The sequence below is a fragment of the Balaenoptera borealis genome (assembly GCF_965194805.1).
Source record: "Balaenoptera borealis genome assembly, chromosome: 8".
Taxonomy (NCBI): domain Eukaryota; kingdom Metazoa; phylum Chordata; class Mammalia; order Artiodactyla; family Balaenopteridae; genus Balaenoptera; species Balaenoptera borealis.
The window spans coordinates 107152881-107175957 of NC_138865.1; the positions used below are offsets into that span (position 1 = coordinate 107152881).

The 23077-nt window shown below is 35.4% G+C and overlaps 2 long non-coding RNA genes across 2 annotated transcripts in view; one reads left to right on the forward strand and one right to left on the reverse strand.

Annotated features, from left to right (window-relative positions):
* Positions 1-20530, forward strand: part of LOC309633449 — a 213935-nt gene extending 193405 nt beyond the window's left edge. Inside the window, exon 2 of the long non-coding RNA XR_014247532.1 lies at positions 19621-20530. This is a non-coding gene — a long non-coding RNA (uncharacterized lncRNA). The remainder of the gene's footprint in view (positions 1-19620) is intronic.
* The window catches only part of LOC309633452, a 589090-nt gene that overhangs the window by 81355 nt on the left and 484658 nt on the right, over positions 1-23077 (reverse strand). The window lies entirely within an intron of this gene.

Below are 23077 nucleotides of genomic sequence, written 5' to 3' on the forward strand. Positions count from 1 at the left end.
TTCTGAAGTTGGGGCAAGAACCAAAGGTCATCTGTCTCACAGGTCAGCATGTGAGCACACATATATTAAACACCAACAGTATGCCATATAGTCTGTTTTGTGCTTTAGTAGAGACTCTCAGCCCTCAAGACAGCTTGATGATATAGTCTTGCTTGTATGAAGATAACTGAGGTTTAGGGAAAGCAAAAGATTTCCTTAACAATGCAGGTCAGCTAGGGAAAGAACCAGAGTTTGAATCAGATTCTGGGACACTAAGTTTAGTTTTCTTTCCATCTTAATCTGAGTGCTTCCCTCATCATACAATTAATCTATTACCTGGTGTTTGGTGACAATACAGACAAATTTAAAGGGTGCTTTGTAAGATGAGCCCCTTATAGCTTTAATAATGCATCCAAATCACATAGCTAGTATCTCCAGCAGTGATTCTCAAAGGTAGTTTTCTCCAAAACTACTTAACGGCTAAGAATCGGTTAAATAAGTTGTCCTATAGGGTATCCTACCAGAAAAGAAGCATGAGAATATGCTCATGGCATATACCATGAGGCTTGAAGGCAGACACACAGATCTGAGATCATATTCCATGACATTTACTACTTTTGTGTCTTGGGAAAAATTACCTTAAATTTTTTTTTTTTTTTTTATCTGTGAAAGAAAAACATTTCTACCTCTCAGGATCATTGTGAGGATTAATTATATAATGGGAAGTAAACAGTGCTTACTCATTAAATGGTGGCTCTAACAAAGAAAAGTGTGCTTTACATTGCAGGTTTGAACTTACTCAGAAATTCCTATGTGTATGGCCTTATATATAGAAATGTTTCCTATGCAGATAGTTATGGTCAATATTTAAATCAATAAGGAAAAATTAATTCAGTAAATATGTATTGTTCTTTTACCTCAAGTAATGTTGACTGGCATTTTCCTTACACTGTGGGGAAGTTCCCACAACTTCAGACTCTAACAACATGAGTCTATAGCAGAAAGACACACGACGCATTACAAGCCATATGGTGTACATGAAGCTTAAAACTAGCTTTTATCCCTATGTACTTTCAAAAGGCAAAATGTTAGCCTTGGACAAAAATTGTCCCAGGGGATGTATAATTTTAATGCAGCCTGTGCATAAGCTAAAGAACTTTTAAATTTCTCTTAACATCAATTATCACCCTCAATTAATTTTTGTTGAGTATTCACTAAGTCATGGAAATATATGAACATAAGAATAAATGCAGAGGCCCATTGGCATTTCTATGGTGTCCAATAGAATTTTCACTGATGCTGGAAATGTTCTCTGTGATATCTCATATTGAACATAATCTGTATGACTGAAAAACTAAATTTAAAAATTTTATTTGATTGTAATTAAGTTTAAATAGCTACATGTGGCTAGTGGACATTGTATTGAACAACACAGGTAACAAGGAGAGGGCATTGTTCTCAAAGTCAGATGACTTGGACTTGAGTCTTGACCATACCACTAGTATGGATATATACAAAACTCTTTTATTGAAATGTCTGCTCTTTTTCTCTGTCTGGGGTTAAGTATCCCTATTCATAGAATGAAAGGGTTACAGTAAGTCCAGGACTGCAGATCCATGGCACTGAAGCCACCAGTGCTGATTACTGTGCTCATGGCAGGCATCACTAATCAATCATCACACTTCTTTGCACTGAGCCAGAGGTGGCATTAATCTCCTCCATATGATGCTCCAGCAAGCACTTGCCAATACAGTGCAGTTGGCATGTGAGAATGAGCTTATGTGCATTTTCTGCACTAAATACCCTCTATGATCCCTTCTAATTACAAATTATTTAGTTGAGTACAAATTTTCTTGCATCTTAAGAGGAATAGAATCTTATTTAAAAAGGATATTGTTGTCCTTCTTGAAGTCAAGTTGAAAGATAATGACTATGATTCTATCATGTATGAATTTACCTAAGTAGTTTTGAACTTATTTGTCTACCATGTGGTAGAGGGAACCGTGGAGTTAAACTCAGAACAACTGAGTACTAGTCCTGACTCCTTTAGTTATTTGCTGTGCAAAATCAGCAGCTGTTCAAGGTATTTGAGCCTCAAATTCTCCATCTGTAAAATATGGAGAATTAAATAATCTCTTGTATCAATTGCACTGGCAATGAGTTAATGGCAGTAAAGTACTTAACTAAGGGGAAAAACCCCTCTATTGATTTGCTGGTGGTGAAGTGTGGCCACATAGTATTTTTAGTTAGTATAGGTGATCTTTTGCCAAAGAGTACAGCAAACATTTATTTGAATTAAAATTATGGCTGTTTTATTTTCAAAAGATGGTGTGGATAAGAAGGGTTATCTGTGATGATTGTTATGTATACATGCACACACATATATACACACACAAACACTTAAACATGTACTTGCTGTGGGAGATTTTACATTAAGACCAGAGATAGAGGCATGGGATTATGAAATGTGATAAATGGAAGAGAACCTGAAGGTAATCTGTTACAGGTTGGGTTCCCCAGGGAGCAGACTCTGAGATGGAGATTAGCACGGACAAGGTTAATTAGAAAGTCTCCTGGTATCAGCAACTGTGGAAGACAAGAAAAGGCAATAGACTTGGGATTGGGAAGAGGGGAAAGTCAACCCATGGTTCAGTCTCAGTGGGACACCTTAGCCAACACCGTGGGACGTTCTAACGATAGTATGAACTTTAGATCTGTCTTGGGTTGGAGCAAGAGAGCCAGGACTTTCTACTCCTGTGAGTCAATCAGTCATTGGCTGTAGGCTATTCCAGGAAGGGAGTGCAGCCTTCGCGGAGGAAGCTGTCTTCAGCTGAGGCAATTCCCAAAGGTCCTGGGAGCTGACGACTGTCTTCTGTCCTCCGGAAGATGGAGAATAAGTCCTTTATTTCTGATGTGGGAGGGATCTGGATAGCTCTTTGCATCACCCATCAAATCATCCAATTCACCACACTCATCTTTTAAAGTATTGAAAATGAAGGCTGAATTATAAATTGACAATACAATTCTGAATTCAGCAAACAGAATTCTTCAGTCTACTAGGACTAGAACCCAAATCTTCATAGTACCGAATAAGTGCTTACCCACCTACTCACACTTCTAACTTCACTCTACAGGGTACTGAAAGGCAACACTAATTCTGGTCACATGTGCTGAGTCCTCAGTGTTGATTGTACATTTAGTGTGGTTGATGAATCACAACTTGACACCATTAGGTGGACCCAGATGAGTATACTGAGCTAACTGGGCCCTCTGCCCAGTGCTGTCACTTCATCTACTTACCCCTTATTGACACTGTGGTTCATTTTCTTTCTTTTTTTTTTTTTTAGCATCTTTATTGTAGTATAATTGCTTTACAATGGTGTGTTAGCTTCTGCTCTATAACAAAGTGAAAATCAGCCATACATATACCTACATCCCCACATCTCCTCCCTCTTGAGTCTCCCTCCAAGCCTCCCTATCCCACCCCTCTAGGTGGTCACAAAGAACGGAGATGACCTCCCTGTGCTATGCAGCTACTTCCCACTAGCTATCTATTTTGCATTTGGTAGTGTATATATGTCCATGCAGCTCTCTCACTTCGTCCCAGCTTACCCTTCCCCCTCCCCGTGTCCTCAAGTCCATTCTCTACGTCTGCGTCTTTATTCCTGTCCTGCCCCTAGGTCCTCCAGAACCTTTTTTTTTTTTTAGTTTCCATATATATGTGTTACCATACGGTATTTATTTTTCTCTTTCTGACTTACTTCACTCTGTATGACAGACTCTAAGTTCATCCATCTCACTACAAATAACTCAATTTTGTTTCTTTTTATGGCTGAGTAATATTCCATTGTATATATGTGCCACATCTTCTTTATCCATTCATCTGTCAATGGACACTTAGGTTGCTTCCAAGTCCTGGCTATTGTAATAGAGCTGCAATGAACATTGTGACACATGACTCTTTTTGAATTATGGTTTTCTCAGGTTATATGCCCAGTAGCGGGATTGTTGGGTTGTATGGTAGTTCTATTTTTAGTTTCTTAAGGAACCCCCATACTGTTCTCTATAGTGGCTGTATCAATTTACATTACCACCAACAGTGTGTGGTTCATTTTCTTAAACAGTTATTCCAAATAGTTTCTCTATTCTACAACTGCCAGTCCTCTCATACTGTCCATTTCAGCAGCCCCACTCCCAAAAGTAAGTCATAAATATTAGCCTTATACAAAAAGACCAGAATGTACCTTCAGAAGTTGTCTCATCCATGATAGTTACTACTAGAAAAATTTTAGAGCAGATTTTTTAAAGCCTTAGCATTATTTTGGGCTGGATAATTGTTTTCTATGTGGAACTGTGTTTTGCACTGTAGGCTGTTTATCAGCATCCCTGGCCTCTATCAACAAGGTGACAATAACATGTCCCTCTAGTCGTGACAATAAAAAATGTCTCCAGATATTACAAAATGTCTCCAGATATCACTAAAATGTCTCCCGATATTTCTAAATCACCTCTGGTTGAGAACCACTCTTATAGGTATCTTTAGACTTAATATTTCTTATTGCAGGGAAAGACCTCTCTTCTCTTTTCCAAAGCTCTCTACACCATTCTCTCCCAGGGTTGGGGTTAGGGTTAGGGTTAGGGTTAGGGACCCTTTTTAAGAAAAGAACCTACATCCATTTGAAATTCCCTTCATTATCTTCTTCCATCTCGTTTTCTTCTCTTCTTCTTCAGAGTTCAACCTTAATTTGAATGTCTATGTTTTCTTCATGTACATGGTTTTACATTTTTACTACATATGTGTCTAACAATGGATAGTGTGCTTTACATGTTTTGATAAGTGCTAATAAATTATATACATATCACACTGAATAATGCCTGTGTCTCATTCAACTTTACATACTGAGAGTTCCCTTTTCTGTTGTGATACATGAAGGTCCATTTTATTCATTAAAACACACCAAAATTTACAAATTCATTCCCTTCTTGATGAGTAATTTGTTTTCCTTTTTTCACCTTTACAAACATTATTTCAGTGAACATTCTTGTATATCTGTCTTTTGGATATAAATGAAATAATTTCTCTAAGGGGTGTTACCTAGAGAAGAGAGAAGTTGAAGTTGAAGAGAAATCTTCAGCTTTACTATGCAACTAACCAGCTAAATGACTGAACAATTTCAAACTTCAATTCAGAAGTTAAAGTGACTGTTTCCCCAAATTTTGGCAACATAAGTTAATGTCAGTTAGAAAAAATTTTCCCTGATTGATGACTGATTTTTTTTTTAAATTGAGGGGTAACATGCATAGAATATAGGCATAAGGGTCACTGATCATACTTACACAGCTTAAGGGTTTTTTACTGAGGTATATACCTGTATGACCATCCACTATCAAAATAGAATTTGCAACACCCCATGGTTCCTTTGTGACCCTTTCTGGTCTATTTGGTATTTTATTGCTGCCATTAAAAAATTAGCTCAGACTTAGTGACTTAAACAATGTACAGTTACTGTTTTACAGTCAGAAGTTCAACACTAGTCTCACCAGACTAATCTCAAGGAGTTGGCAGAGCTACATTCCTTTCTGGATGCCTTTGTGGAGAATCTGTTTCTTTGCTTTTTCCAGGTTCTAGAAGCTGCCATGTGCCTCGGGGCATGGCCTCCTTCTATCTTAAAGCCAGCTACATCTCATCTCTCTGGCAGTGTCTCCATTGTCACAGGCTCTTTCTCTGAATCTCTTCTGCCTCCCTCTTCCATTTATAGGGACCTTTGTGGTTACACTGGGCCTATCCGGATAATCCAGGGTAATCTCCTTATTTTAAGATCAGTAGATTATTGACCATAATTCCATCAGCAACTTTAACTCTCCTTTGCCATGTAACCTGACACATTCACAGGTTCTGGGATTAGTATGTGAATATTGTTGGAGAGCCCTTGTTCTGCCTACTATAAGAGGTAGCCACTATTTTAACTTCTAACTTAATTGTAAATAAATTATTTCTGTCTTCAATTTGATTTCTTTTCTATAATGTAGATGAAATCTACATTATATGTGCTATTCTTTTTGTCTGTCTTCTTTCACTCAACATGTTTTTGGGTTTTATCTCTGTTACCAACAGTTTGTTTTATTGCTTTCCCAATATATTTCTTCATATATGACAATTCATATACTTATATGAATTATCAAATTCATTTATTCATTCTGCTGTTAAAGGGCATTTGGGTTTTTTAAAGATTTTGTTTGTTATGAATAAACCTACAAACATTTTTGCACAATCTTGTGTGGACACCTGCACTCATTTCTATAGGGTATATACCGGAGTGGAAGTACTTAGGTATAAGAGACATTTGTTTAACTTTAGTAGAAACTGCCGTCAGTTTTCCAAAGTAGTTTTACCATTTACACTCCCACCAGCAATATGAGAGTTCTAGTTGTTTCTCGTCCTAACCCACACTTCATATTGCCCATTTTTAAAAAAATTAGTCATTACCCCTGATAAGAGGTATCTTTCTGATGGTAAAGAGGTATCTCATTGTGGATTGATTTGCATTTTCCTGTTAGCTAATGATCATAAATCCCTTTTCATGTTTATTAACTTTCATATATCTTGTTTTGTGTAGTGCTTTTTCGAGTCATTTGTTTATTTTTTTAATTGGATTTTTAGCTTTATTCTTGATTTGTAGGAGTTTGTTATATAACTTAGGTATGCATCCTTTGTTAGATATATGTATTGCAGATATTTACTTCTAGTCTGTGACTTGTCTTTTTACTTGCTTAAGGATGTTGTTTGATAAACAGATATTTTTAATCTTGAAAATATTTTTCTGTTTTCTTTTATGGTCAGTCCTTTTTGAGTCCTATTTAGGACATTTTTGCCCACTCAATATTGATTTAAAAAAATATCCTACGTCTAAAAGCTTATGCCTTTCACATTTAGGCCTATGATCTATGTCAAATTAATTTTATACATAATATGAGGTAGAGGTCAAGGTTCATTTATTTCTCTATAGATATCTAATCACTCACCTACCCCTTTTTAAAAAATTTATTTATTTTACTTTATTTATTTTATTTCTGGCTGCATTGGGTCTTCGTTGCTGCGTGCAGGCTTTCTCTAGTTGCAGCGAGTGTGGGTACTCTCTCGTGGTGCGCGTGCTCTCATTGTGGTGGCTTCTCTTGTTGCAGAGCACGGGCTCTAGGCATGCGGGCTTCAGTAGTTGTGGCACATGGGCTCAGTAGTTGTGGCTCGCGGGCTTAGCTGCTCCGCGGCATGTGGGATCTTCCCAGACCAGGGATCGAACCTGTGTCCCCTGCATTGGCAGATGGATTCTTAACCACTGTGCCACGAGGGAAGGCCCACCTACCACTTTTTTAAAAGACCACATTCCCTAAATTGAATTGCAGTGTGACATATTTTGAAAAAATCAAATGACCATATACTTGTGAGTGAAATGATTGCTTCATATATACTTTCCAGATAACATAATTGATCAATTTATGACATCACTGCATTAGTCTTTCTCCTGTGTATTAGTCCTGGTTTGAATCCTGCAACGATTAATAATTCTAATGAGATTTTTCCCCCATTGATGGTATGCATTCAAACACAATCATTTTATATTTATGGAGACCATGAAAACATGGCTCTGGGTTCCTTCCTGTAAATCTTTTCCTACACATTTTAATAGATTTATTTTGTACTTTGCTATACTTATGACATGAATTTTCTAATAATAAACATGTAACAAACTAGCATTTCCTGAGTGTTCATTGTGTTCAAACACCTGGTATTCACGGTGAGTCAGGGCTCCCTCCAGCACAAGCCAATCATTAAATACATATGAATACTTAATAATCATTGCCCATGTACTTATTTAAACAATCCTAGACTCAGGTACCATTATTATCCCCATTTTACAGATGAATGATTAGTCTCAGGAAGGTAAAATTGCTTTCCTAAGTTCATATAGCATTAAATGATACTAAGTTATGTGTTTTAAGGCATAACATCTTTAGATTTTAGGTTTAGAAGGAGCCTTAATACCTATTTTCTTTCCTCATTTTCAGTCATCCACACCATCCTAGGTGGTCAAGAGGTCTTTCAAAACTATACTCCGAAACCCGAGTGACATGTTGCTCATCTTCCCAAATGAGAATGCATAAACTGGAAATTAAGAGCTTGATCTCTGGTTAAGATAACTGTGAATGCTGGCTCTGTGACAATTAGCTCTGTGTCACTGAGAAAGCTACATAGCATCTCTGAATCTCAGTTTCCTCACTGGTTTTAGTGAGAAAAATAATGCCTATCTCACAGGGTTATTTTGAGAATCAAATGATATAATGCCAACCTATTACCCAGCAGAGATCTTGGCATGTAGTCATTCTAGTCATATACTAGTATTATTGTTATTTCATCTTTGGACAGCTCTAACTTAAAAAAATATTTGAATTAAAATTCATAGGCTTGTATGCCTATGGGACATTCCAAAAACAGCACTATCCTTCCTTGAATTATTTGAAGCTAACCACTTGCTCCCGAGTCTTTTTGTACATAAGCTTACCTTCCACTTCATTCAAACTCAATTCAAGTGTTATACTTTTAAGATTATTAGTTATTTGTGTCAAATATTTAATGTTTTTTTTTCTACATAACTTGAAAAGTGAAGAGCACAGAATAGGTAACTGAAAAACATTTGTTGAATGAATGAATGGAGTCCTCATATACTCTTGGTCATTATCATTTATTATTATATTGTCTATCCATTTAAGTTTAAGGCCATCATATCATTTTATAAAATAATTTAGTATTTACTCATTATAGATAAATTATATAGATAACATCTACTATTCCACTCCTTTAAAGAGCATATAGTAGTATTTTTATACATGTTTCAAATGTGTGTATTATCTCAGGTAATCCTCACAGCCCCTCAATTAATTTTTTTTTTAATTAAAAAAAATTTTTTTTTGGCCGCATTGGATGTTTGTTGCTGAGCGTGGGTTTTCTCTAGTTGTGGTGAGCGGGGCCTACTCTTCATTGCGGTGCGCGGGCTTCTCATTGCAGTGGTTTCTGTTGTTGCAGAGCATGGGCTGTAGGCATGCGGGCTTCAGTAGTTGCAGCACACGGGCTCAGTAGTTGCGGCACACCAGCCCTAGAGTGTGCAGGCTTCAGTAGTTGCAGTTCGTGGGCTCAGTAGTTGTGGCTTGTGGGCTTAGTTGCTCTGTGGCATGTGGGATCTTCCCGGACCAGGGATCGAACCCGTGTCCCCTGCATTGGCAGGCGGATTCTTAACCACTGAGCCAGCAGGGAATTCCCTACAGCCCTTCAATTAGATATCATTCTTTCCACTTTAAAGAAAAAGAAACTGATGCTTTTAGAAACACTAATAGTTTACACGGAATCTGAACCCACTTATATGTGGTTTTATAGTTCAACTTCTCAAACACAGAACATTATTAACTCTAAGATGAATTGCTAGTGAGAAAGTAATGCTAGTCACCTCTCTTATGATTGTAGTGGAGAATTGTTCTGTTCCCTTGGCTGATTTCTCATTTCTTTTCTAGTATTCCTTTTCTCTTCTCATTTCTCTCTCCTGATATGTCCCCCTACACTCTTGACAGGTTGTTATTAGAAACATTTTTGCATATTAACTTGAATTAACTTACCTCTACCTCAGAAACCAACATGTGAGTGACAGGTCCTTCAATACACTTGGTCACATGAGATGCATCTTATCTCTACCAGTTTATGTGGGTCTGTCATACTCCATCTCACTATAATCCCAGATCCTTCTTTTTTTCTCTCTAGGGGCTGAATATCAACTCAGCTAGCACTTTCAAGACTGTCTTTGCTCCACATCTGAAAAAAATCATTGGCATAATCTCAAAGAGAACTAAAATGCATTATTCCAATTTCTAGTTGGATATTTCTGGGATAAATCTTCAAAGGAGTCAGACATCTGATGGGGAATAGTGGAGTATGTATGTGAGAATGGGCACTGAGTCCGGGCTTAGGAGAACTTGATATGAATCCAAGTTCAGCCTTTTGTCACTGTGGGCTCCTGAGTAAGTTCTGTCGCCTTTCTGAATCTCAGATTTCATATCTCGAAAAAAATTAAAGATCAAATGGCGTAAGTAATGTAAAAGTATTCTATTAAAAAAAAATGCTAACAAGAAATGTTGTCATGAGAGGCATGAAAATATGTTGTTATTTGGGTAGATCATCGTTCAATTTCTTCAATAGAGCTTAAGACAATTCTCTTATTATTTAATTTAGGTTCATTCATTAATTTATTCCAAAATTAATAAATGGTAATATATCAGTAAACTATATTAATAAACTATATAAATTTAAATTTACATATAGAATCAATCATTCATATATAAAAGTAATAAAGAGAAAATAAAATTGAAGAAAGGAACGCATTTATAATTGTGATAGGGACATATGAGCACTGAAAGATATAAGAATAAATATAACAAGAAAAAAGCAGATACTCTAAAATAATATTAATAGCCAAAGAGGAAAAACAAAAAACCTAACAGAGAAAAAAATTTTAATGGAAAGAAATTTTAATGGAAAAAAATTTTAATGTTTTAAAGCTGTCAAGTCTTTCTTAAATTTTAGAAACAGGGATTTCTACTATAGATTCCAAAGGAAGTAGGTGAAGACCTTAGAACTATTCTAAAATTCATCTGGAAGATTAATTATGCAATACTGATTATGTTATTTTTAAAAAGAAGAATTAGAAAGGAATTACATCTCATGGATATTAAAAATATTTCAGAGCTATAGTATGTAAAATGATGTGTTTTTAGTATTAGAATATAGACAGAAAGAGAATGGAATATAAAAATGACAAAATCAGACCCTGATGTGTACCATGGCTTAGGAAATACCAAAAGTATTTACATCAGTGGTAAAAAAGAAAAAAGAAAGAACAAAAGAAAAAAGAAATGTGTCATTCAATATATGGTGCTAGAGCCATGTTTTCCATTTGGAAGAAAAAAAAAATTTACATAGAGGCATCATTTAGTCTCTTGTGGAATAGTAAGACATGCCTGCAAAATGTGAGACTCCAAAAGTCTAGATAAAGAATGAATAGGTGCTGTAAGTTGAAAAGATTCCAGAGTTGACAAAAGGATGGAAGATATTCAAGTTCTAGTCAGCCAGAATGAAGAAAACGTACTGAACATATGTGCCTTTAGTGGATAATGCAGACAGATAATATATTAACAATATTAACAATATATTATCTGTCTGGATTAATATTAATGGATAATAACTAGCCCTAGAATTACTCTATCCCCAAATTCAAAATTCTTTTTTAAAAAATGACTCACTTGAAGATCAATCTATTCCATAAGTGATAAAGTACAACAGTCTTTAAAAGAACCCTATAAAATCCATCACCGTATGATGTAAAGTTCACTGTGTCCAAATCCATTGAAAAATTGCTGTCATCTCAAGAAGCAAGAAAATGTGACACAAAAGCTGAAGGAAGATAAGTAAATAGGAACAAACCCAGAAATTAGTGAAATGATTAAATTTCCAGACCAGGATTTGACAATAGCTCTTATAAATCCATTCTGTGTGCTCCATAACTTCCCAGACAACATGGATATGATATTGAGGGAAATGCAAGATATAGAAAAAGAAACAAATGGGAATTCTAGAGATGAAAAATAAAGCATCATGAATATTAAAACAAAAAAAAATTCCCTGTTGGAATTAGTAATAGATTAAATACCATGGGAGTGGGGAGGGGAAAAAAAAGATCAAAGAACTTGAATTCACGGAATAGACACCATCAGACTTAAGCACAGAGAGGAAAACAAAACAAAACAAAATGCACAGTGACAAAGTGACCTGTTGGACCACATCAAACTGTCTAACATACAAATCTTAAAATGAGAATAGAGAAAGGTACAGAAAAATTATTTGAGGAAATAATGGCTGAAGGTTTAAAAAAATTTTTTTTTAACTAAACAGACATATCCAAGAAGATGAAAAAACTTAAGAAGTTAAACACAAAGAAAACCACACCAAAGCACATCACAATCAAATTCCTAAAAGCCAATGATGAAGGTAAAATTCTTAAGATCAACCAGAGAAAAAGACACATTACACTGAGAGGAATGAACATAAGAATGTCCACCAACTTGTCTAAAGATTTGCGATCCAGACCATAATGAAACCACGTCTTTGAAGTGCTGAAAGAAAATAGTTTTGTCGACTGAAAATTCAGTACCCAGTGAAGACATCTTTGAAAATAAAGGTGAACTACATTTACAAACAAGGAAAGCTGAGAGCATTCTAGCTCACCTGCTTTAAAAGAAATATTAAAGATGTTTTTAGTCAGAATGAAAATGATATGACAAAAGCATGAGTCCACAGAAAAGAATGAAGCTTACCAGAAATACAAATAAATGGTAAATATTAGGAACAGACAAACTTGGATCCTGTTTTCTAGTAATGATAGAGTACCTTGTATAAGACCAAATGTCCGGATGATAACAGTGATGAAAACTGGAAAACAATAATGATTTTGAGACACTAGAAAGCAGTCAAAAGTAGGAAGAAACTGGACAGGATTTGGCTCTCAAAGAAAGGAAAAAAATCTTAAAAGCCAGAAAAAAAAAATGGGACATTATATACAAGAGAATAATAATAACAATTTAGGCTGGCATTTGATCATACAAAAATGAGTTTAAAAGAGAATGGATTGACACCTTAAAAATTCTGAGAGAAAAAAATAAAACATTATCAGTCTAACATTTCATACATATAATAATATATTTCAAAAGTGAAGACAAAATAAAGACATTTTCAGATAAACAAGAACAAAAAAATTTTTGTAGCGGATAAACACTACAAGAAGTCCTGAAATTCTTCAGACTTAAGGGCTATAATGCAATATGGTAATTTGGAGCTATAGGGAAAATTGAAGAGAACCAGAAATAATATAACTATATGAGTCAATATAAAAGTGTTTGTTAATTTCTTTTAAAGTCAGTTCATTAAAATGAAAATAATGTATGACAATAATAACAAATGAATGGAAGTCATAAATGAAATTATACTGCTACAAGGTTATTAAGGTATATGTGAAGTCACATATAGTTAATTCAAGTTAAACTGTGAAACGTGAAAATACATATTATAATATCAAAAAATCAACAAAAGAGATATATATACACATACATACATATACAGAGTTTTAGCTTGAAAAGATGAAACAAATTCTGGAAATGGATAGTGGTGATGGTTGCACAGCAATGTGAAAGCACTTGAGGCCACTGAGTTGCACACTTAAAAAATTATGGGATACGTAGGAAGATAGGAAAAACAAAAAGAGGGTGCTAGAGAATATAAACAGAAAGGTGGTAGATCTAAACATGTATATATAGTCAGATGGCCAAGAGGCACATGAAAAGATGCTCAACATTGCTAATTATTAGAAAAATACAAATAAAACTACAATGAGATATCACCTCACACTAGTCAGAATGGCCATCATCAAAAAATCTACAAACAATAAATGCTGGAGAGGGTGTGGAGAAAAGGGAACCCTCCTACACAGTTGGTGGGAATGTAAATTGGTACAGCCACTATGGAGAACAGTATGGAGGTGCCTTAAGAAACGAAAAATAGAACTACCATATGGTCTAGCAATCCCACTCCTGGGCATATATCCAGAGAAAAACATGGTTCAAAAGGATACATGCACTCCAATGTTCATTGTAGCACTGTTTACAATAGGTAAGACATAGAAGCAACCTAAATGTCCATTGACAGATGAATTGATAAAGAAGATGTGGTACATATATACACTGGAATATTACTTAGCCATAAAAAAGAATGAAAGAATGCCATTTACAGGAACATGGATGGACCTGGAGATTGTCATACTAAGTGAAGTAAGTCATAGAAAGACAAATATCATATGATATCATTTATATGTGGAATCTTTAAAAAATGATACAAATGAACTTATTTACAAAACAGAAACAGACCTACAGACTTCAAGAACAAACTTATGGTTACTGGGGGAAAGGGTGGGGGGTGGAGGGAAAGACTGGGAGTTTGGGATTGACATGCACACACTGATAACCAGCAAGGACCTACTGTATAGCACACGGGACTCTGCTCAATACTCTCTGTAATAACCTAAATGTGAAAATAATTTGAAAAAGAATACATACAGGTATATGTATAATTGAATCACTTTATTGTACACCTGAAACTAATACAACATTGTTAATCAACTCTATTCCAGTATAAAATAAAAACTAAAAAAAAAGAAATAAGGACATAAAAAATAAACAAACATGTGTATAGTAATTTAATTTTATATTAAATATAATGGAACTGAACACTCCAAGCAAAAAGCAGCAGTTGTTAGACTGGAGATGACTCTAGGCTGTTAACGACAGAAACATTCAACCCATGAAGACTCAGACAGGTGGAAAAAAAATGGATTTAAATGATGCAAATATATGCATATGGAAACTGGTGTGGCTATGTTAATATCAGAACAAAATAAAATTCAAGATAAAAAGTACTACCAGAGATAAAGTAGATCACTTTACAATGTTAGGTGTTAATTCATCCTAAACGTGTAAACAGCTAATAACAGATTCAAAATGAATGAAGAAAAATTTGACAGAAGTATGGGAGAAATACCCTAAAACTTAGTCATAGTTGGAGATTTCAATATTTTTCTTTTAGTAATTGGTAGGAAAATTAGACAAATTTCAGTAAAAACTAGAGATGATTTGAACAACATATGAATGATTCTGACATAATTGACATTTAAGCAAGCAGCACTAATACAGTAACTGCAGGATGTATATGTTTCTCAAGTGCACTGGAAGAGTCACTATGATAGACTCAATGCCGAGCCGTAAAATGAGTATCTGTATTTCAAAGGGTTGAAGTAATACAGAGTGTGTTTCCTGACCACAATAGTTTTAAATCATAAATTAAAAAACAGTAAGACATCTAGAAAACGTTACAAATATTTTCAAAGTAGCAACTCATTTCTTTATATATTAAAGAGGAAATCACAAAGCAAATAGAAATTATTTTCAACTGAATGTTAATAAAAACACAACATATCAACAATTTTGGGTTATAACTAATGCAGTCCTTAAAGGGGCATTTATACTTTTTAATACCAGTTAAAAAGGAGAAATGTTTAAATAATGAAAGTATTTTTGCTCACTAAGGATATGATATTAATGTAGAATATTTTAAGGAATTTATAAATAAGCTCCCAGAACTAATATGTGAGTTAGGCAATTTTGCAGGGTGCAAGTTCAATATACAAAAGAATACATTTCTAAATACTGGCAACAAATAACTGGGGAAGTGAATTTTATTTACTTATTTATTTATTTATTTATTTATTAACATCTTTATTGGAGTATAATTGCTTTACAATGGTGTGTTAGCTTCTGCTGTATAACAAAGTGAATCTGCTATACATATACATATATTCCCATTTCTCCTCCCTTTTGCGTCTCCCTCCCACCCTCCCATCCCACCCCTCTAGGTGGTCACAAAGCACCGAGCTGATCTCCCTGTGCTATGCGGCTGCTTCCCACCAGCTATCTATTTTACATTTGGTAGTGTATATATGTCCATGCCACTCTCTCACTTCGTTCCAGCTTACCTTTCCCACTCCCCGTGTCCTCAAGTCCATTCTCTACATCTGTGTCTTTATTCCTGTCCTGCCCCTAGGTTCTTCAGAAACTTTTTTTTTTTTTTTAGATTTCATGTATATGTGTTAGCATACGATATTTGTTTTTCTCTTTCTGACTTACTTCACTCTGTATGACAGTCTCTAGGTCCATCCACCTCACTGCAAATAACTCAATTTCATTTCTTTTTATGGCTGAGTAATATTCCATTGTATATATGTGCCACATCTTCTGTATCCATCCATCTGTTAATGGACCCTTAGGTTGCTTCCATGTCCTGGCTACTGTAAATAGAGCTGCAGTGAACATTGTGGTACATGACTCTTTTTGAATTATGGTTTTCTCAGGGTATATGCCCAGTAGTGGGATTGCTGGGTCACATGGTAGTTCTATTTTTAGTTTTTTAAGGAACCTCCATACTGTTCTCCATAGTGGCTCTATCAATTTACATTCCCACCAACAATATTACTTATAATTAGCATCAAAATATAAAATAGTTTGCAATAAATGTAATGGGAACTGTGGCAAACCTCCACATTGAAAATCAAAACACATGAGAGAGAAATTATGAGCAATCTAATGAATGGAGAGATATACCATAATCGTTAAAGATTTAATATTCTTAAGGCATCCATTCTCCTTAAACAGATCTATAGATTTAATGCCATACAAGTCCCATTTCCAGTAGTTGTTCATAGTAGAAATTGACAAGATCATTCTAAAGTTTAGAAAGACAACAGTTCCCTGGTGGTCCAGTGGTTAGGATTCTGTGCTCTCACTGCCAGGGTTCGATCCCTGGTCGGGGAACTAAGATCCTGCAAGCCACGCAGTGTGGCAAAAAAAGAAAGAAAATAAAAAAGTTAGATGGCATAGCCTCACAGAATAGGGGGTTTGTAAGAGGGTGAAGGTGCAATGGGGTGGACATGGCAATGAGAAACAGGGAGGACAACCCGCCCACCAAAACATGAGACTTAAGACAAGAACAGCTTGTAACAGAAAGCCTACCCAGGGATGCTTTGTTCTCAAGAGGTAATCAGATTTCAATTAAATGAGAAAGTGGAGGAGCTATTCCAAGAAGAAGTTGAGTATGTAGGATTGTTTGCTGATCACCAACATGAGTGAAAGTCTAGGAGAAAGGGGATCAAAGGCAGATTGGCTCAGATGGGATAGATAGAGCAGTGGGTGTAAAGGTTTCAGTAAAAGTAACCAGGGAGGGTTGTACTACGATTTGAATCATGATAAGATTCATCCTGTTCATTTTCTAAAGGGGCAGGAATTTGCTTCACTGTATTTGGGTACAAGAAATATAATATTTATTTTATTTTTCTCTATTAAATCGCACTTGGCTCTGAAAAAATAAAAATAGTTAGAACTTCTTGATCCCAGCGCCTAAAATTTAGAAAGACAATGTAGAATAGCCAATCTGTTTGTCTCAAAGAACAGATTTGGAGGACTTATAGTCACTGATTTTAAGTTTTACTGTAAATCTACAGTAGTCAAGATGCTATTTTATTAGGAATAGATAAATAAATTGATAAAACAGAGGGGAGAGTCTAGACTTAAATATGTACATATCTGGTCAATTGATATTTTAGAAAGACTAGGCATCAAGGTCACTTAGGTAATTCAGTAAGAATACATGGTTTCTTCAAAAATGGTACTGGCACAGTAGTATGTTAATCTGGAAGAAAAATGAGCCTTGCCTCCTACCTCATACCACATACAAATATTATTTTGAGATAAATCGTAAATATAGGTATAAAAGCTAGAACTGTAAAACTTGTAGAAGAATAAAAGAAGAGTGTCTTCTTAATCTTGGGTAGGCAAAGCATTAATCAAAAGCATGAATCACAAAAAATACATCAAATTTCATTAAATTAAAAACCCTTTGTTCTTAAAAGAAATTATTTTAAAAAATGAAAGTGCAAGCCACAAACTGGGAGAAAATGTTTACTTTAAAAGACTTATATCCAGAACATATAAAGAACTCCTTTAGCACAATAATAAGATATAAGTAACTCAGTAAAATGGGTACAGGACTTTATCATTAAAAATGAAGTGAAAATATTTTCAACCACATCACTAAGACACCCCTATATATCCACTAAAATGGCTAAAGTCAAAATGATTGGCACTATGAAATGTAAATAGCAATGTAGTATTACTGGACTCCTCATGGGTGGAGTGTAAAATGGTTTTAACCACTTGGGAAAATGGCAGTTCCTTACAAATTTAAGTACACACGTACCTAGTGGTTTCATTCCTTGGCATTTAACTAAGATAAATGAAATTGTACACCTGCAAAACCATATAACAATATTCATAGAAGATTCATTCATTAGAGCAAATGACAACCCAAATACCTATCAACAGGAATCACAAATTGTGATATATTCATACAATGGAATAGTGTGCAGCAATAAAACAAAGAAAACAATCAATGCAAGCAAAAAAAAGTGAAAAAAATATCAACAACATTATCTTAAATTAAAAAAAAGAGAAAGCCAGATGCCAAAGAATGCATGCTGTATGATGCCATATGTTATGAAGTTAAAAATAGGCAAACTTTTCTATGGTAATAGAAATCAGTTGTATGTATTGGGTGGAGATGACTCCGAATGAGTATGAGAGAACTTTTGGGGTGGTGGTAAGAAAAGAGTATATTTTTGTTAAAACTCATTGAATTATACATTTGTTCATTTTATGTAAAATTTACATCAGTTATAAAAAGAACAAAAATTGTATTACTTATGTTTTTTTAAGAAAAAAGAGCCAAGATTATATTTCCCAAAACCTTTCTACAACTTACCTTAGAAAAGGTCTAATAAATCCTGTCATCTTTATCAAGTTTGGAGATTTCCACCCAGGAAAATCACTCCTGTTTCCCAAAGCCCTGGTGTTTCTGAAATCCCAAAGATTATGAATTCAACCTTAAGCATGGTACTGATATGATTCCGTATATAATATTGAGTACACCAGCTGTATAATTTGGGGGAATAATGATTTAATCTGAATATAGACATGACATTTGGTGATAATTAGAATTTTAAAAATTTTATTGGCTTTGATAATGGTATTCAAATTTTATAGAAAAACCATCTTTTTTTTAAGAAGAAAGGTCTCTTCCTCTCTGACTCTGTTCTACTACTTATGAACGTCCTTTAGATGCTTAGATAAATGCTTGGGTAATCCATTTCTTTCCAAACTCAAAGCAGCATAAATGAAATTTTAAAATTCTCATTATTATATATCATATATTGTTTCCCTTTTTACCATTACCTCTAGGAAGCTCAAAACTAGGAATTGTGTATCATTTCAGTACCCTTACCTTAGCTCACTGCTCTTCATGGAGACAAAGATTAGAATCATTCTGAAGTGTCTAAATTATTCTTTCCCTCAATTATTCTGCTAAAATTCTCAGCCAAGGAATGTTCTTTCCTTGACAGAGGAACATGCATCTTTAGAAAATTACTTCCCAGTTGATTCTAGTATGCCAGCTCCATTTTTCCTGGTCAAGAACTTAGCAAGTCTTGTATATATTTTCTGGACCTATATCCTGTATTTACTGGCTCTTATATTTGTTTCCTTTTGAAATCTGATTTTATTAAGTATAGGATATTGTAAGCTGCCTCGATTTTCTTTAGAAACGAGTGGTTTGATGAAAAAATACATGCATTAATGAGTCAATGAGTCAATGAATTAATGACTAAGTGAGCAGGTCTATGGTTCTTCTATCTCTTGTTAGCTGCTGCAAAAAGTTATCCCTGTTATCTATATGAAATGAAGAATTTTGACCAGCATATTTTACAAGACCTTGTACATGAAAAGGAATCACTATTCTAAAGTAACTTTACTTTGTACCACCTATACCAGTATGAGGCTCAGAAAATTATTTCTCCCAAATAACTTAATACTATGCCTGGTTTTCTTTTTCATTAGTTGCCGTGTGTTCTTGGTGAAACATTTTCCTGGTTTCTGCAACAACGAGAGCTGTTTTCCACACCAGGGTGTCTGGGCTCCTCCGAAAGGTACATCAGATTCTTTTTTCTCCCACAGGCTGTTTAATGGCAGTGAGAATGTGTTGGTCTGGCTGACGCTGGGCAGCACTTTTGTTTGTAGTCAATGTTAGAACCAGGAAGGCTGACCAATGCATATGCCCTGCTGTACTGACCATCCTCTTCAAAGCCAGTGATGAGGAGTAGAGCCATTTCTCTGGACAACCAAGATATCCATGGATTGCTTTATTTGTAGGTGTACTTGATAATTGTGCCAGAGATGGGGCTATTGGCAGATGAATAAGGATTTTGATCTACTGTGATCTTTTCTCTAGCAGAAGGAACACATTTTTTTTTTTTTTGCATCTCTTCTTCAATAATAACCATCAGATAGGACATATGCAGATGGTGGTGGTCTGGGAATCACCTTGGGGAGTGCAAGAGCAAACATGATTTGGGGGTGTCACGAGGCAAACATCAATCTGTGTAGTGGAGAAAACCGTATCATAAACTTCGACCAAGATCATTTCATCAGATAAAGATGGTCCAGTATTCTACCCAGATACTGCCAAAAGGGACAGTGAAGGGTGGCTATTGAAAGCACTGATTCTGAAGTCAGACAGAATTGGATCTAAATCCTGATTCTGTCATTAATGACTATAAAAGCAGCTTTCCCTCTCTGAGTCCCAGGTTCCTCATGTATAAAAAGGAGATAATCATGCCTAACTGTGATAGAAGTGCATGAAAAATGCTAGCATAGTGTCTGATATTTTAATGATATAAAACTTAATAAATAAGAATAATGGTAATAGTGATATTAAATTATTAGATAATTATATACTAGTAATTAATGACTTATAGAACAGTAGTAATAATAATTCTAATAATAATAACATTTATTGAGTCCTATTTTGGCCATGTTGAAGGTATAAAAATGAATTCTACACCTACCCTATATTCATAGAACTACTGCCTAAATAAGATAAAGCATGTGATATCTGCCTTCTAAGGTGGTTGAGGGTTAAATGAGAAAATGAATGTCAAACTCAGCACAGTGGCTGGCAGCTATTCCTATGATACATAACTATGACACAAGTTGGGAAATGTTAATTTCAAGAAGATGTTCCAATCACATGGCTTGGGAAATCAGAAGACCCTCAAAACTTCCCACTTAGAAGATTAAGGGATGAGTGGAATATGATAGACCCAGGGGAGGAAGACATGGAGAGATAGACCTTATTATATGCGGAAATGCAGAATGAAGAGAGTTAGAATTGCAGTGAGGAGCAACAGGAATGTGGGGATAGAGTTTTCATGGCAAAGACCAGGTGTTTAAAAGACAAAGCCCTCTAGGTTTAAGAACATTCTTCTTTCCTTATATTTGAATAGGTATTTAAAGTTCACAAGGATCTTTCGCTCTTCCATTGCTTATCAAATAAATACTCACAATGTGAAGGAGTTCATGGTCCCCGTTTTCAGATGAAGAAACAGACCTGTGATTTTGAGGGCTTTGTACAAATTCACCAGACTCAGAAATGACTGAGCCATGCCTTTGCCTTCCAGTGCAGGGCTGGTCCAGCATGATTCCTCACACCTGGCCACCTTCCTCAAGCATGCTAAGTAGAAATGACAGCCAGCATTGATATTAATCTTTCAGTGATGGCAGGATAGCTGTATGTGCTGGTATCTCCAAGGTGGAATATTAGCTGAGCCATGGGCTTTCTGTTTAAGGACTGCCTGGAACCACAGGCCATACAGAGACTGAAAACAGCAAATTGAAAACAAATTCTGTGGCTTTTCCCATGAGTTTGCAAAAGTCATCTACACATGGGGAGTGAGTAGTAAGTTTTATACTGTCTGTTAGCAATGACGGGTCACAGCACTGAGTGGCAGACACTCCATTTCACTTTGAAATCAACTTTAATTTGTATTTGGAGCCAGCTCTTATACCTTTCATACTTAGAATTAACCTGTGGACACACATCTATTGGAACTTTCTGCATTTTACCTTTATGGGAACTTCAGTTTCTATCTTACTAACCATAAGATTGGATCACATATCCTTTAAAGAACTTTCCTTCTGTGCCGGTTACATTCTAAGTCTTTATCCTTAGAATATAGTTAAATTTTATAACCTGGGATACTATTTTTTTAACAGTTGAGATGAGATCTCTTTGCCTTTTGAAAAGTTGCTTCAAAACACCCTGCTGTATACTATGGAAATTGAAAGTCCTCGTCAGGTTTTCTGCAAATTCTAAGGAGGATGGAGCGAGGGGAGAGCTTTGTTCTCATGACTATTCGTATGCCCTCATTAAATTTATGACTTGCCTTGCTATCCTGAACTCGGAGAGTCTGGTTCATCCTGCATTGCTGCAGACCAAAAATGATATAGCCATCTTTTTTCAAACTCCACACCGAAGGCCACTGGCCCAAGGTGCGTACCTTTCTGAACATTTCTAATTATACTGCAGAGGAATTTACTCACCTCTTCTGTTAACCTTGCATCTTGATGGTGCATGTCTTCACAGTCTTACTGTCACCCCAAGAAATTTGCCAGGCATATTTCTTTAAAAAAGTATTCCCTCCTTTAGGGAAATTCTACAGCAAATTTGAAAGATATTAACATATCCCTTCAATACAAATCCATTTGGTACTTAACAAGAAGCATGGACCCTGACAGCTGGTTGTTAAACAGATAAAACTTTCCGTGAACATTTTCCGTGTCATTAAGTGTTCTTCCACAGAATCATTTTTAATGGCCATGGAGCATTTAAACATATGCATGCCCTGTAATTTATTTAACTGATCCTCGATTGTTGGACAATTAGGTTGGTTTTCAAAGCTCATGCAGTTTCAGGATTTTACCATTTTTTTAAAAGCACTTGCCAATTTGATATGAGAAAAAAAATGCCATTTCAGTGTTGTTTTATTTATCTGAATGTCTTTTTCTTTACCAGTAAATGTAAACACCTTTCTCATTAATTGGTCGTTTAAATTTTATTCCTTCAGCCCATCAGACAATCGTGTTGGCTCTGATTCCAACATATGTACTAAATGTCTCTACTTCTGTAGCTCTTCACTGCTATCACCCTAATCTGAACCACTATTTCACATGAACTGCTGAAATCTCCTTTTAACTGGGTTACCTGCATCCACACTTGTCTTCCGGCAAGGGGTTCTCTTCTTCAAGACAATTGGATCGTGCCCACTCCTACTTAATACAGTGAATGACTCCTTATTCCACTTCCACACAATCCAAGCTCCTGACATGGACCTTCAAGGTTCTAAGTGATCTGGCCCCTGCCTTACTCTCTCATCCATGACCTCATCTTGTGTTGCTCTGCCCCTTCATTCACTATCCTTCTGCTACACAGCTGTCTTTCTGTTAAAAAGAAAAGAAC